This window comes from Pyrus communis, chromosome 6, assembly GCF_041283825.1.
Source record: "Pyrus communis isolate YQ-2024b chromosome 6, ASM4128382v1, whole genome shotgun sequence".
NCBI classification, from domain to species: domain Eukaryota; kingdom Viridiplantae; phylum Streptophyta; class Magnoliopsida; order Rosales; family Rosaceae; genus Pyrus; species Pyrus communis.
Window position 1 is genome coordinate 19,679,414 of NC_142570.1, and position 16,277 is coordinate 19,695,690.

Consider the following 16,277-nt stretch of genomic DNA (forward strand, 5'->3'; position numbering starts at 1 on the left):
CTTGAAGAAAAGGGAATGATGGGAAGCCATTTATATAGTTCAATAGCCAAATGTAGGCTTAAGCTTGACTCCTTTTTAACTCGTTAGTTCTTGAAGAATTCTTTCATTAGGTAGGTATCTTAGTTGTACACCACTTGAACAAAACCCTCTTCACCAATTGTCGAGAATGCTGGGGAGGGGCGGTAATTATTGAAAGCAGGGGGGGGAATTATTGAAAGCAAACATTTAGGGGAAATTTAGTAGATAAAAGCCTTAAAATGTCAATTGGAAAGAAAGGGTAAAGGCAAAAGACACAATTTCTCACCCCTCTCCTGTAACTTCCCTCTCCACTGCCTCTCTACTTTCCTCTCTCTACACTTCTCCTTCGTCACTAAGTCTTCTTTACCTTCCTCCTCCTCCTCATCCTCCTCCTCCTCCTTCTTCTTCTTCTTCTTCTTCTTTCTTTCCAAATTGTTCTGCTAAACACAAAACAACATTGAAGCTAGTCTCTCTTACTCTCTCTCTCTCTCTCTCTCTCTCTCTCTCTCTCTCTCTCTCTCTCTATCTATCTCTCTCTCTCTGTCTCTCTCTGTTCTTCAATGGCAAAGAATGAGCCAGAGTCTAATTGCGCTAAACACCAAAAGTTGGTCTCAAAACAACGAAACTATGAAACCCCAAGTAAGTTTTACAATCATTTTCTTTACAAAATTGCTCTAGTTGCCATTTTCTTTGTTATTCTCTCACTTTTTCCATCACAAGCTCCTGAGTTCTTCAACCAAAGTGTTGCCACCAGAAGCTAGGAGCTTCTGTACCTTCTTCTTGTTGCCATAGCATTCTCTTATGGCCTTTTTAGCAGAAGAAATGAGAAAACATACATGGGCAACAATCACACAAAATTTGATAATGCTCATTCATACGTGTTGTTGAAGTGTCCTATCCCAACCTCTAGAGTCAGCTACCAAAGGTGATCTCTAGGGTAAATTCAATGTAATCGCTAGGGTAAGGCTCAATGTATTATTGTAAATCAGTTTTCCCTAGAATTAAGGGAGGTGACTGATTGGTGTAAAGTCTTTATGTAAGGATTAGATTACGTAGGCAGCATGCCTTCTTCTTTCTTGTCGGCTGCTTGTAGCAACCATCCCTCATATCTCTCATTCTTCTCTCTTGTCATATATAGCCGGTCTCTTGTACATTGAACATTATGAAATATTCATGGAAACTTTAACCAGAAAACCTACATGGTATCAAAGCAAGTTTTGTAACTTGCCTCTGGCCATTTTTTCCACTGCATCTTTCCTTCAACCATAAGCCATAGCTGAAGAAGATTCAGTAAACATTGAGGGTGACATCTCGCACACCTCTCCTTCAAATTTCTCAGATGTCAAGGTTAACACCAATCAACATTTGTGTCCAGTTCTCTTGAACGAGTTTAATTATCTCCCTTGGTCTCGAGCTGTGTCACTAGCTCTCGGAGGCAAAGGGAAATTAGGGTTTGTAAATGGAAGCGTGGAAGATCCAGTCATCTCCTCCTCTACATATGGTGCATGGCTTTGCAAGGATCAACTTGTCATGTCTTTGCTGCTCAACACCATGAAGAAACATGTTACTGAGATTTTTAGCTACTACAATTCTTCATGTGACCTTTGGAAAGCCTTGCAGGATATGTATAGATATCAAAACAACTATGCACGTTTCTTTCAACTTAAGAAGGACTTTGCCAGTGCCCAACAAGAAGGGAAAGCATTTGTTCATCACCTTGGAAGCCTCAAGGCCATGTGGAATGAGTTGGATGTATACCTTCCACATACCACAGATCATACCATTCTCCTAAAATAAGCCGAAGAAGACAGAATTTATCAGCTGTTGGGGAGTTTGAACTCTGAGTACGAGGATCTAAGGAGTTACATCTTGATGAGTCAAGATCTTCCCACCTTCAACAATGTATGTGCAACTATCCAATGAGAAGAAGCAAGGAAGAAAGTGATGAATGCTAAGCACAGCTTAAGATTGATTGAGACTCGGGCATATGCCTCAAACTATAAGACCTCGGAGACTAAAGTGTACAAGGGTAGGAATACACACCTGAAATGCAAATATTGCAATGGCGTTGGCCATGTGGAAGACAAGTATTGGGAACTTCATCCTGAACTTAAGCCTAAGTTCAACAAAGATGGAAAAATGATACCAAGGTCCTCACAATAATTTCGACCTCATTACAAGGCTCAACTTGCCAATGCTCATCCCTCTACTATCTCACAATGATCCATGGAGTTCACTACCAACCCATTATCACTTATCAATAAGTTTGTAGCTTACCTTCAAAGTAAGGGACACAAAGGAGGTTCACGAGCTCAAGGCAATGAAGAGAGCAATCATACAGCCATGTTAAGATAGTTTGCCGACTTTATGGCTGGAAATGAGAAAGTCTTAAGGGATGAAGCACCAAGTATACTCAAAGCCTTCACTACTGCTTTATTAACTAGTACTGAAAATGATTGTTGGATAATTGATTCAAGAGCCACATATCATATGACAAACAAAATCACAAATTTAAATCATTTTAAACGTTTTTCAAATCCCTCACACGTGTCTGTTGCAAATGGAAAAAATGTCTTAGTTTTGGGAAAGGAGAAATAAACTTACTCTCACACAAAACACCTTCCACTACCTTATATGTACCAACCTTTCCTTTCCAACTTCTGTCAATTGGAAACATCACAAACACCCTAAATTGTTGTGCCATTTTCTCACTAGATAATGTGATGTTTCAGGATGTTCTCACCATGAAGATGATTGGTGAAGGGGTCTTCATAAATGGACTTTAGTACCTGTACAAGAATGTCTGTTTTACTCAGGCCTTTCAAGCTCAATCGAAGTCCATAGATGAAAACTACTTTGGCATAAGATATTAGCTCACCCCTCTAAAGTTATCTTGTCTAAATTGTGTCCAATTTTTTGTAAATCTCATGTTACTTTTGATACTTTTCAACTTTCTAAGTTTACTAGACTATGTTTTGGTAATTTAATGTCTAGGACAAGTAAACTTTTTGAAATGTACGTATGGGGACCAGCAACTAAATCAATAGAAGGGTTTTAAGTACTTTGTCTAATTTGTTGATGATTTCTCTCGAATGAGTTTTGTGTACTTTATGAAATCAAATAATGAAGTCCAAACTATTTTCAAAGATTTTCATATGCATGTTAAAACACAATTTCAATCAGACATTAAGGTGTTAAGATCTGATAATGCCACTGAATTTCTTTCCAACAACATGCTTCAATACATAAGTTCTCAGGGCATAATACATCAAACTAGCTGGGTAGAGACTCCCCAACAAAATAAAGTAACCGAGAGAAAAAATAGAGATATCTTGGAGAAGACTTATGCACTCATGCTTCACATGCATGTTCCAAAGAAATTTTGGTCATTTTCTATCCTCACTGCCACTTATCTCATCAACCGACTCCTAAGTTGTGTGCTAGGGTTTAAATCTCCCTATGAAGTTCTCAAGGGTAGAAATTGAGTTGACACACCTCAAGGTATTTGGATGTGTTTGCTTTGTTCACATTCAAGCCATGAACTGTGACAAATTAGATGCATGGGCAACCAAGTGTGTGTTTGTGGTGTATTCTTCCACCCAAAAGGGATACAAGGCTACAATCTAGCCACTAAGAAGTTCATCGTGTCAAGGGATGTGAAGTTTGAAGAAGATTGCCCTTATTTTACTCACAAGGGGAATACTACAAGTTAAGGGGATGAGCTGTTTGAAATGTTTCCACTCCCTTAGAGCATTAATAATCCAGTGTTGGAAGAAAGCTCAGTTACTGTGATACCAGATATTGAAGAAGTACAAACTAACTCAATCACTACTAGTTTTATTCCTGCAAATGAGAGAGACGAGGAGTCACACTCTGATCATTCCCAATCCCCTACAGAGTCTCAAGTGAGTAGAAGACATCTTCCTCGAATCAGAAAACCTCCAACTAGGTTGCGAGACTATGTTACTTATGCCTCACGGTGTCCTATCACTGAATGTATCAACCTTGGTGAATTCTCAACATCTCATGATGTATTTCTCTGTGAAATTGATAAACACAGCGAACCTATAAGCTTTCAAGAGGCATTTATTCTCCCACAATGGAATCAAGCCATGGCAGATAAGCTTCTTGCTCTAGAAGAAAATAAAACTTGGAGCTTGGTCCAACTACCACCAGGAAAAAAGGTTGTTGGAAGTCATTGGATTTACAAGATTAAATTCAAGGCTGATGGTTCTATTGAGAGACACAAGGTCAGGCTTGTTGCTCGAGGTTTCACCCAAATATTTGGATTGAAACAATCCCCATGAGCTTGGTATGCCAAGGTCAGTTCAGTTCTAGAAAAGGCTGGATTCCTACAAAGTAATGTTGATTCCTTACTGTTTGAAAGAACTGGTACCAGTGGGAAGTTGGTAGTGCTCATCTATGTGGACAATCTCATCATCACAGGAGATAATGATACTAAAATTGAGGAACTAAAGCTCTCACTACGTCAAACATTTGCTATAAAAGATCTCGAGAAGCTAAAGTATTTTTTGGGCGTCGAAATGGCAACCTCTTCAAAGGGGCTGTTTTTACATCAACGAAAATATGTATTTAACCTTCTTCAGGAAGCAAAAATGCTTGATTGCAAACCTGCCATCACTCTCGTGGATTGTAAACTAAGGCTCAACACAGATGGAAAAGCCATGTATGATGTGAGTCACTATCAATGATTGGTGGACAAGCTTACATATCTCACCATCACACGTCCAGATATCACATATGCAGTAAGCTTGGCAAGTCAATTTATGCATTCTCCCACTGTTGATCATCTTAACATGGTTAAGAAAGTCCTACGTTATCTCAAGGGTTCGATAGGGCAAGGAGTCATCATGCGTAACAATCAGTCCACTGCATCAGTGGCTACACAAATGCAGATTGGGCAGGAAATGCTCTTGATAGGAAATCTACCATAGGCTATTGCACGTTTGTTGGTGGAAATCTTGTCACTTGGAAGAGCAAGAAGTAACATGTAATTGCTTACTCCAGCGCAGAGGCTGAGTATTGAGCCATTGTAGCCATTACCTGTGAACTTATTTGGCTTAAAGGGCTCCTTTCAGACTTAGGGCTTCATATTACTACTCTCATATCTCTTATGTGTGACAATCAAGTAGCCATGCACATCGCTACTAATCCTGTGTTCCATGAAAGAACAAAACATATTGAAGTAGACTGTCATTTCGTTAGAGCTCAAGTGCAAACTCAAGTCATTAGGACTATCTTCATGCGAAGCCATGATCAACTGGCAGATCTTTTTACCAAGGCCTAGGCATCCGCTTCATTTCATCTTTTTTTTTTTTGGGCAAGCTTGGCTCAATTAATCTCCTCGATCCAGCTTGAGGGGGAGTGTTGTTGAAGTGTCCTCTCCCGGCTTCTATAGTCAGCTACCAAAGGTGATTTCTAGGGTAAATCTCTACGGTAAGGCTCAATGTAATCTCTAGGGTAAGGCTTAATGTATTATTGTAAATCAGTTTTCCCTTAAATTAAGGGAGGTGACTAATTGGTGTAAAGTTTTTATGTAAGGAATATATTAGGTAGGCAACATGCCTTCTTCCTTCTTATTAGCAGCTTACAGCAGCCATCCCTCCTATCTCTCATTCCTCTCTCTTCTCATATATAGCCGGTCTCTTGTACATTGAACATTATGAAATATATATGGAAACTTTAAACCAAAAAATCTACAATACGTGTCTAGATTTCTTCAGGTGTTAGTTTTTAGTGACAAGACTGAAACCTTACCTAGTTCTGGTGACAACAAGATCCAAACATGGAGTAGCCAATACTATCGTAACGAGCCGGTGGTGGTTGTGGCTCAGGAACACTCTGCTCTTAATGAACAAAAAGGTACCGTTTTCACAAATCGGTGAAAAAACACTGTTTTTGCCGGTCAGGAGCTTGAAACAACATGTTCCCAAAAATAGGGATACCATAAAGTCTGTTAAAGAATCTAGTGGGGATTCTAGCTCTCTAAATAGGTCAAATTCAAGGTCTGGTTCAAAAAGGTTTTCGAGTAAATCGAACAAGGCTAAATGTGGAGATTTTGGAGGGTTGGATCATCAAGAATTGGAGGAGAAGTTGAACGACAGTGTTGTGCTTTCTTCTCCAATTCCATGGAGATCGAGGTAAAGAAGATTGGATGTGAAGGAGGAAGTTGATAATAATACTCCTCCAATGGAGGAATCTGTGCTTAGCCGCCAAGAGTCATGGGGTTCGAGGTCCCAAGGTTCTCATTCTTCTCAATTAAATTCCATTTCTTCATCCCCAAATGTGTCTCCTTCACCATCACTTTCATCTGCGAAGAAGTCTTCTCCTTCACCTTCATTGTCATCATCAGAATCTCAAACAAATAATGCAAAGGATTTGGGGAGGAAGAAGAGCTTGTACAAATCTTCACCTCCCCTACCTCCGCTACCTCCAACAATGTTTTACAAATCATCATCAACAAGACTGATCAAAGATGGGGCTTCATATGAGAAAGATTTGAGGAGAAGTTTCAGTAGTGGAACAAACAACATGAATAAGAGCAATGGAGAATTTGTGACCGGCAAAGTGAATTCAGGGATCGAAACCAAGCAAAGAAGCTACGTTGATAGTTTATCAATGAGTAAATCAGTTCGAACAACCAGAGCTGGTAAGAGCGCAGCAAGGGCTTGGAAGGTAATGGAGAAAAGCTCAAAGGAAGTTGAAACAAGTTTGGTGGAGAAAGTGGTACGAAAGAAAGAAGGGTTTGATGAAACTTCTTCTAGGGCTAAGAAAATGCGACCTGAAAGTTTCCACGACATGTCAAGGTCTACTTCTTTCAATGAATTTTCAGAGGAAGAGAAAAAACATTTTCTCAACAAGGTGGGTATGGAATCGGATGAAGAAACTGAAAACGAAGATGATAGCTTTGACGAAAATTGATCTGGAAAGACATTAGGGAGATCCCAAAGACAACTCCAAACAATTATGTGTCTATTTCAGGCAATGTTTGTGATGCAGGGCCAGATGTGGATAAGAAGGCTGATGAGTTCATAGCGAAATTCAGGGAGAAAATTAGGCTGATGAGAATAGATTTGATCAAGCGATCGAGTGCTCAGATTAGTAAAAACTTATCAAGGTAAAACTTTTACGTTTGCCTTCCTTGGGTTTTATGTTGTAATTGACTTGGTATTTTAGCTTCTGTTTCAAAATTATGATCATGCTATACAAAGATTTTACATGTTTTTTGTATAGACAGTACACCAGTTGCACTGGGTTCATGTTATTAAAACTTTAAAATCATTGTTATATATAGTTTTCAGTTTCTGCAGCGACTCTTGAAAGTATGCCTTCCGTAGGTAAATTTTGTGTAGTAAGGCAAGAAACTATAACGACTTATGTCGGTATACTTTTATGTAATATTGAAGCCGGACCCGATATTATACGTGCAAGATTTTTATGTAAATGTGCATATTGAAAGTAGGTTCTGGGTTGAGAACAAACTAGAGACCGGAAGAAATAAATTCATTTTTGTATAACAACGTGGACTTGGGGATTAGGTTAAGCCTTGAGACAATACATGAAGTGTTTCCCAAGGCATGTTCTAGTTTTAATCCAAAGAGATCCTAATCACTATATTATCCTAAAACCAAGTTCACAAATAATTGAATATTCCTACATCTTATTCCAAGGTTTGAGAAATGTTAACGAGACTCTCTCATTCTCTCTACTATTGCCGCACCCCTTCTCTCTGTCCTTTTTATAGTTCAGTAAATTAGGCCTACAACACGTTATTAGCACGTTCTTGACACTGTTCTAAAGAGAGTTTGATCTTCAATCAGGAGAGTATTACGTTTTAATCATTCTTTTTATGATTAATTTATTCTTTTTTTAATTGATCTACATGCTATTGGTTCAATTTAATTTTTCCTTGGTGAATGTGATACAACGCATTGGAGATGCAATTCCTGCTTTCAAAGAAAGATCTTTTACAAATTCAAAGGCTCGGTTGTTTTCTGCCAATCAGGTTCTTTTAAAATAAAGTAAGATATTTGAAACGACCATGAAGTATGAAATCATTCCCCTTGATGCATGAACCCCCTACATTTATATTTTTCTTCCGATACATATATTGTATATGTTCATATATTTGTCAACATATATATGTTCATGCATAACGCAATTATAAATTCGCTATGTGGAATTTGCAAGTCAAAGAATCTAAATAAAATAGAAGCATGATTTTATTAACTTTATGGGTTCTGAAAACCCTAAATAATAAAAATCTAAAAAAAAAAAAAAAAAAAAAAAAAAAAAAGGGAAAATATGGTTGAGTCGCAGCCTGAAACCGCGCCAATTAAGCAAAAGCCTCCACTGGTCAGCAACAGACCTCCAGAGCGATGACTTTGCCGTTGTCTTCCCAAAACAAAATTAGGTCGCCGTCTGCGAAGCCCAAAGTCAAATCCCACCGCCATCTGCACCTTTTTGCAGACCATCAACGGCTTGCAGCCGTCATCTTTGGTGATGTCAGTCGCTTTCAATGACAAAATCACGAGATTCCAGTTGCGATCTCGTCAGGAATTTTGAAGATTCAATTTGAATCTTCAAGTTTTTGGACACCCATGGTGCTATCGTTATGGTCTTTGATGCTAGCTGCCTTCCTCTGCAACGCTTCCGGCTTCCACTAGCAGCTGCACGCACAGCTGTTTCTACCATGTTTTCTGGCAAACCCTCTTGCCTTGTTGGGGATTGTTTTCAGAACAGGCATGCATCAGTTGGGCCCTATCACAGGCCAACCCGCCTAACATTTTTCTCTTTTGGGCTTATGTTCATTTGGCTAAGAGGTACCGAACAGTATAGACCCAGTTTCAACTGGAGTCTATCGAATGGTGGTGCATTGCTTCGGTAGAGATCACCGAAGGGCATGCTCTGCTTTGGTAGAGGTGCACCAAACGGTACTGCTCTGCTTCAGCAGAGGCCTATTGAACAGACTCCTCCAGCTTTAGCTGGAGCCTTCCGAACCCAAGTCTGGGTCTGTCTTTCTCACAAACCAATTTCGACTTTGTTTTTACAACACATGGTAGAATTAGGGCCTGCCAGGCATCATGCCAGAAGTGTGATCCTTGACACCTAAGACCTAAAACTTCAAGAATTAGGGATATTGTTCCCAAACCTCAACCCTACAGAATCTATTTCCATCTCAATAAAATAGAACATTGGTTATGCACCTGTTTATGCCCCTTCCAATGTCATTGAGGAGTACCATTCTAGTAGTCAAAATGTAAGATTAATTTTGCTCCACCTAACATCATTGGAATAGCAGAATTTTGACATGAATGGCCTTATTGGCCGAATCCCCTTAGTAACTTTGGTCTACTTTGTGAACATTTCTCTATGTTCTTGGATTCAAGTTTGGCCCTCGAATATAAGTTAATTGAATCATGTTTCTTGTATACATGTGACCGAATTCAATTAAACACGTGATTAGGTACAAATGTGGGAAAGTTAGTTGTTTGGATGAATGTGATACTACACACACTAGCTTTATACCTAAATCATATCTCTAGCAACGACTTCAAGTCTATCCAACCTGATTAAGAGCATTGGCATGCTCCACGTTGTATGAATGGTACTAAATTACCATTTCAGAGACCTTATATTCTCCTATTCCAGAAGAATGTCGTTGACTCTTAAGGATATTCAAGATGAAAATAGTCATGAATGAAACCACTGATGGAAAATATAGTAGAAAATCTTTGCACCACCTCCAAAAATAAGCCTAAAGCTTTCTTTTAGGACCAATAGGTTGTCTTCCATATGGGAATACGCCACATATGACGGGTCTGGAGCCGGGTGATTGAATAGTTTACTTGCTTTAGCACGACCATTTAGGACACTTATGTCGAACAATGATGCCATTACGCATGTCCTTACCCGAAGTAAGCACAATTTGCCAAGCCTACTTGTTGGGGAAATTGATTTTCTACATCATCCCTATCAAAGATACGAAACGACCCTTTTTCACAATGGATTCAAGGGAATATATGTGGACTCATCCAACCAAAATGCGAACCATATAAATACTTTATGGTTTTGGTTGATGAATCGACAAACTGGTCACATGTTTGTCCACACACATTGTTGCTAAACCTCCTGGCCGATTATAAGGGTTCACCACCCTAATTATCCCATAAAGTCTGGAAGACTGGATAATTCCAGAGAGTTTATATCGAAGGTTTTCGATAAGTATTGCATGTCTTTTGGGTTTATAATTAGACATTGAATTTCCATGTTCACCCCAAATAGCCTCACAGAGTGATCATAAAGTGTAATTTAAATGATTGCCCGGACCTTAGTACATGCACCAAGCTTTCAGTTTTTTCCTTGGGTTATGCAATATTGTATGCAACTATGTTAGTCCACCATAAAGCCTATTGCCTCCCAACCTATTCGATGTTACAGTTGGTTACTGGGTACAAACTTCATGTATCGTACTTACGCATTTGGGTGTGCATTATATGTGCCAAGTTGCGCCGCCACAACGTACCAATATGGGTCCTCAAAGAAGGATGTGAATCTTTGTCGATCATGATTCTCCTTGACACTAGCTCTTTAGATCACTTGTACGCGATATCTTTACCGCTCATTTTGCAGATTGTCACTTCAATGAGATAGTCTTCTCGCCATTATAGGGAAATAAGAAAGCCAATGTTCCTGTAGAACGACGCGAATTTCCATGGACATTGCCCACTGTGTATCATCTCAATCCCCATACCGTATAAGTGTGATAAGCAAGTGCAATGAATTCTAACTTTCAGAATGTTGCTCTAAATGCATTCCTCTAATCTAGCTAAAGTGACGAGATCATATACCAACTGCAAACATGCCTGCAAAGATAGACGTACTTAACAGACATCGAGTCAACATCCCTGAAGAGTGTGCCGATTCTAAATGACAGTTTGGTTGCCCATGTTGGACGATCTGGTACTTCGGTGAATAGCCAATCAATCTATCTCGGCCTGAAGCATAACAAATCACTTGGTTCATAAGATTCCCTTCCCTAGAAGAAAAAGGTCACAGCACAAAATGCATCTATACTTGATCGTTGTCTCAAATCATTTCCATCTCATGAGATTAATCTGGATTACTCCCAAGACTTGAAGTTTTTGGTCTAGTATACTAGTTTAGATGAGATAATGGAATTAGAATAAGATTATCTTTGATGATGTTTTCACTTATATGGTAGCTATTGACTTAAATGCAAAGCGACGATATTGAACCGTGTTCCGTTGATTAGTGACAGCGTAGAACTGATTAGACAACCAAAATCGCAATCCAGATTAAATTCCTTACCAAAGTGTGTTTTGGACCCGTAGTTCCCACACTGCCCAAGGTAACCCTGCTGTGTTACTAGTGGGAAATGAAGTGTAATGAGATGAATGAAATACTGTGATATGATGCACACCTTAGGGCGCAAGGTTTCTCTCAAATGCCTTATGATTGACTGCAGCATTATGAAATGTGGTTAGTGTTTCTCCATAGGAATATAGATATGGAGATTTACATGTAAGTTCCCAAAGAATTACATGGACTAGTTCAAATAGTTCCAAACCATGGAACACTCTCTTAACTTGTTTGAGGCGTTCACTTACGAATTTAAGCAATCCAACGGATGTGGTATACCCGTCTAAGTGATTATTTGATCAATTATGGATATGAATTATGCCCTTGCATATTAAACTATAAAGTCTTATTTCGAATTGCTAGAGTTATAGTTTATGTCAAATGACATGAATCTCACTAAGACTCTAGAAGATCTTGAGAAAACTGCCTCATACCTGAAGACAGAATTTGAGATGATGGATCTTGGGAAAACTTGTTTATGCCTTGACCTGAAGTTCAAGCATTGTTCTGACAGTACTTTGGTCTACTAGTCGAAGTACACCCCGAAGTGTTACCTTTTTAGTATACCTATGATCTTCCATACGCTATATGCAAATGAGAGCCTTGAAGAGGTTATGGAATCCGAAGTTCCATATCTAAGTTCAACTTTGCGTTTTGTTGCACTTAGCTCATTGTATTAGACATGATATCTCTTTCGCTGTTGATCTATTGGTAAAGATACTGCGCCTACACACAACCACTAAATTGGTATTAAAGACGTTTTCTGCTACTTGAAGGTACTACATATTGGGTTAATCCCAATGTATATCGAGCGGATCTGACCCCCTTAACCATCAAAATGATGCTTGCCTTATTTGTTATGTTGATGCTAGTTACTTATCAAACCCGCACAAGGCATATCCTTGAATGGTTATGTTTTTACCGTTAAGGATATCGCAATATCTTGGAAGTCCACGATATAACCTTAGTTACGAAATCTTCGAACCATTCCATGACTCACCTTACTTCACTACGCCACATGTGAGACATGGTTGAGAGTTCTTGTTGAGCATATTCGAAGTACTTGCTATTTTTATCCATCGTTGAGTCCCAACGACTATCCATGAAAACTATGCCATATGTATCCACCCAAACAAGATATGATACATCAACAAAATCAACGCCATGACATATTGCGTCTACATCAGCAAAGAATCAGGAGATTCAAGTCATGCAAGCCGATCTCAGACAACCTTACCGACCTCTACATGACATCACTACCGAAGTCAACCTTCCAGAAGCTTGTCCAAGGAATGGGTATGCCTAACTATTCATATGCAATACTTGTAGTTCTCATTTGGAAGTTCTGTCAAACTTAAGGGGAGTATCCAGAAGTATACTCACTTGATCTTAATGTACTTTTTTCCCTTACGATTAGGAGCGTTTTTCCCACTGAGTTTTTGCTACCTAACTAGGTTTTGACAAGGCACCCATCCTGGCCTTGTCATACCTTTGTGAGCTCTTGTACTTGCGTCCAGAAGACATATAGTTTTGACTTAATGCAACTTCTCACTTTTCTCCTTGATCTATGGGTTTTTATTCCACATTGGGTTTTACCATAGCGAGGTTTTCTGAGTTTTACCTTTATGCATTCTTCCATTGTTTTGAGACTCGTATTCGCTCATTGTGCCGATGACTTCATCAACTGAACTTACTTCATCGTTGAAGACCTGATGCTCCATTTTTTTTAGTATTTACACACTCAAGGATGATTGTTGCAGTCTTATTAGATTAGGAATGTGATCGTATAAATCCTATCATATCTAGGATATCCTTATCGGATTCTACTATATCTCTTAGACTAGATATTATCCTATTAGAGTTGTAATCCTATTGGGGTAAGGAATTTACCTTCCTTACTACTATAAATAAAGGCACAATGAGGTGAGATAACACACACCTCACAATTATACATCTCTCTCTTTCTCTCTATTATTACCGCACCCCCTCTCTCTTTGTCATTTTTATAGTTCAGTAAGAGGGGGAAGTTTTTTTTTTTTTTTGTCAATAGGTTGGGTTTTTTTTTTTTTTTTAAATTATTGCAAGTATAAGAGGGGGAAGTTTCGAAACTATTTCAATACTTTAGGGGAGATGGAAGTTTCGAACTCAGGACACATGAGTGCAAACTTAACACCCTATCCACTAGGATATTGCACCACATGCCAAAGGGTTGGTGTTTAGTTACAATGTTTACAAATGTTGAGACCAATTTGGAATGACACTAAAAAGTGGGATTTTTAGGTATTGAAAGTGTGAGTAATTTTTTTATTTTTTTTATTTTTTTTATTTTTACAAAAAAATGAGCATTCTTTATTCTAACTTTGCAATAGTGGGTGTTTTGATTTAAAAAACAATAAAAAATAAAAATAAAAAAACGTCAAAGCTAATTGTTGGATTGAGATAAATTTCTCATTTTTTGTTTAGAGGTTAGTAGAACTTCTTTATAATAAAGAGATAATACAAAAGGAAAAATTTTAAGACACCTAATAAGTTATAATTGTTGTAGGCCTATTTGAATGAACTATATTTAGGACTAGAGAGGAAGAGAGGCTGGCGGCAAGAGAAAGAGAAGAAAGAGATTGAATTGTGAGGTGTGTGTTGTATCACCCTATTGTGCCTTTATTTATAGTAGTAGGATAGGTTAAATCCTTACCCTTATAGGATTACAACTCTAATAGGATATTAACTACTAAGGAGAAAGTAGTGAACTCAACGGAGTATGATCATCCCAAGATGGGTGCCTTATCAAAACCTCGTTAGGTAGCAAAAACCCAGTGGGAAAAATGCTTCTAATCATAGGAGAAAGAGTACATTAAGATCAAGTGAGTATGCGTCGGGATACTCCCTCTGAGTTAGACATAACTTCCAAATAAGAGAACTACAAGCAATTCAACTCAGATAATTTACACATACCAATTCCTTGGATGAGGTTCTGAAAAGAAGACTTGCGCAATGACTTGGTAAAAAGATCGGCCAGGTTTTCCTCATAATGGAATTGCTTGACTTCAATGTTCTGATGTTATTGTTGCTGGTGAGAATAAAAGAACATTGGTGTTATGTGCTTGGTGTTGTCTCCCTTGATGTATCCCTTATTTAACTGGTCGATACATGCTGCATTGTCTTCAAAGATCGTCGTAGGAAGGTCAACGATGGAAGTAAGACCACTAGTGCTTCGAATATGTTCCATGACTGCTCTCAACCAAAAGCACTCATGCGATGCTTCATGCAAGGTGAGGATTTCAGCAAGGTTCGAAGAAGTCACAACTAGCATTTGCTTAGTAGACCTCAAGATATAGCGATGTCTCCAACAACAAAGACATAGCCCATTTGAGAACGTGCCTTATGTGAGTCAGACAAATATCCAGCATCTGCTTAACCAACAAGGCGGGAATTAACCCGAGAACTGATTGGGGCAGCGGCTCCTTTTGAGGATTTATGGGTGTTAAACAAGCCCAAATCCGTCGTACCCTTTAGGTAGCAAAAAATTTCTTTAACACCATTCCAATGTCTGCATGTGGGCGTGTTACTGTATCTAGCCAAAAGATTAACAGCGAATGAGATATCAGGTCTAATGCATTGAGCCAAGTACAAGAAAGCCCTAATTACACTTAGGTATGGAACTTCAGGCTCCAAAAATTTTTCCTCATCCTCATTGGGACTGAAGGGATCTTGTTTAGCATCTAGAGTCCGAACGACCATATGAGTACTCGAAGGCTTCACTTTATCCTCATTAAAACGTCACAACACCTTTTGGGTGTAGTTCAATTGATGTACTAAGATTCCATCTGAACAATGCTCAATCTCCAGGCCGAGACAATATTGAGTTTTTCCAAGATCTTTCATCTCAAATTTCGATTTCAAGTGAACGGAAATTTCCTTAGGCTCTGCGGAAGTTCCGATAAGGTTCATGTTGTCAACATAAACCACAACGATTGCAAATTCGAAATGTGACTTCTTATGAACACGCATGGGCATAATTCGTTGTTCACATAACCCTGACTTGTCAAATATTCACTTAGATTGTTATACCATATCCACCCGAATTGTTTCAATCTATAAAGTGATCTCCTTAATCTAATAGAAAGAGTGTTTCGTGGTCTAAAACTATTTGAACCAGTCAATGGAAGTTCTTCTAGAATTTTTCATGTAGATTTTAGTATCTAGATCCCCATAGAGACACGCGGTTACCATGTCCATAAGCTACACATTTAGTTTTTCAAAAACTACCAAACTGATAAGGTCGCAGAACGTTATGACGTCTATTACAGGGGAATACATCTCCTCGTAATCAATCACAGGGTGTTGAGAGAAGCCTTGCGCTATGAGGCGTGCTTTGTATCGCACTATTTCATTCTTCTCATTACGCTTCCTCACAAAAACCCACTTGTAGCCCGCAAGCTTCACATGTGGTGGAGTATGAGCTATAAGTCCAAAGACCTTACATTTCGCAAGCAAATCGAGTTCCACCTGAATTGCTTGTTTCTAGTTTGACCAATCAATTCTAAGTTGACATTCATCAACGTGGTTCAATGTCATCATTAAGCATGATGTCAGTAGCTACTATGTACATAAATGCATTGTGACGATCATCTCATTTTGATTCCAAATCTCATTTTGTTTCCCGGGAGGTTGGGTTGTCTCATCTAAGACATCATCATAATCTAGAATAACCTCATGCGTTGGAATAGATAAGTAAGCGATGGTCGGATTCAGACTAGGGTCACTAGTTTATGTCGTTTTCCTCTTCCGAGGTTGAGAATCCTTTAAACCAGAAGGTCTGCCACGCTTTAAGGTCGGAGCAGATGATTGGCTAACCA

General features: G+C 38.8%; 1 pseudogene; it reads left to right on the top strand.

The window, feature by feature from the left end:
- Window positions 1–572: 572 nt before the first annotated feature.
- Window positions 573–7,160, top strand: LOC148696406 (uncharacterized; annotated as a pseudogene).
- Window positions 7,161–16,277: the final 9,117 nt, after the last annotated feature.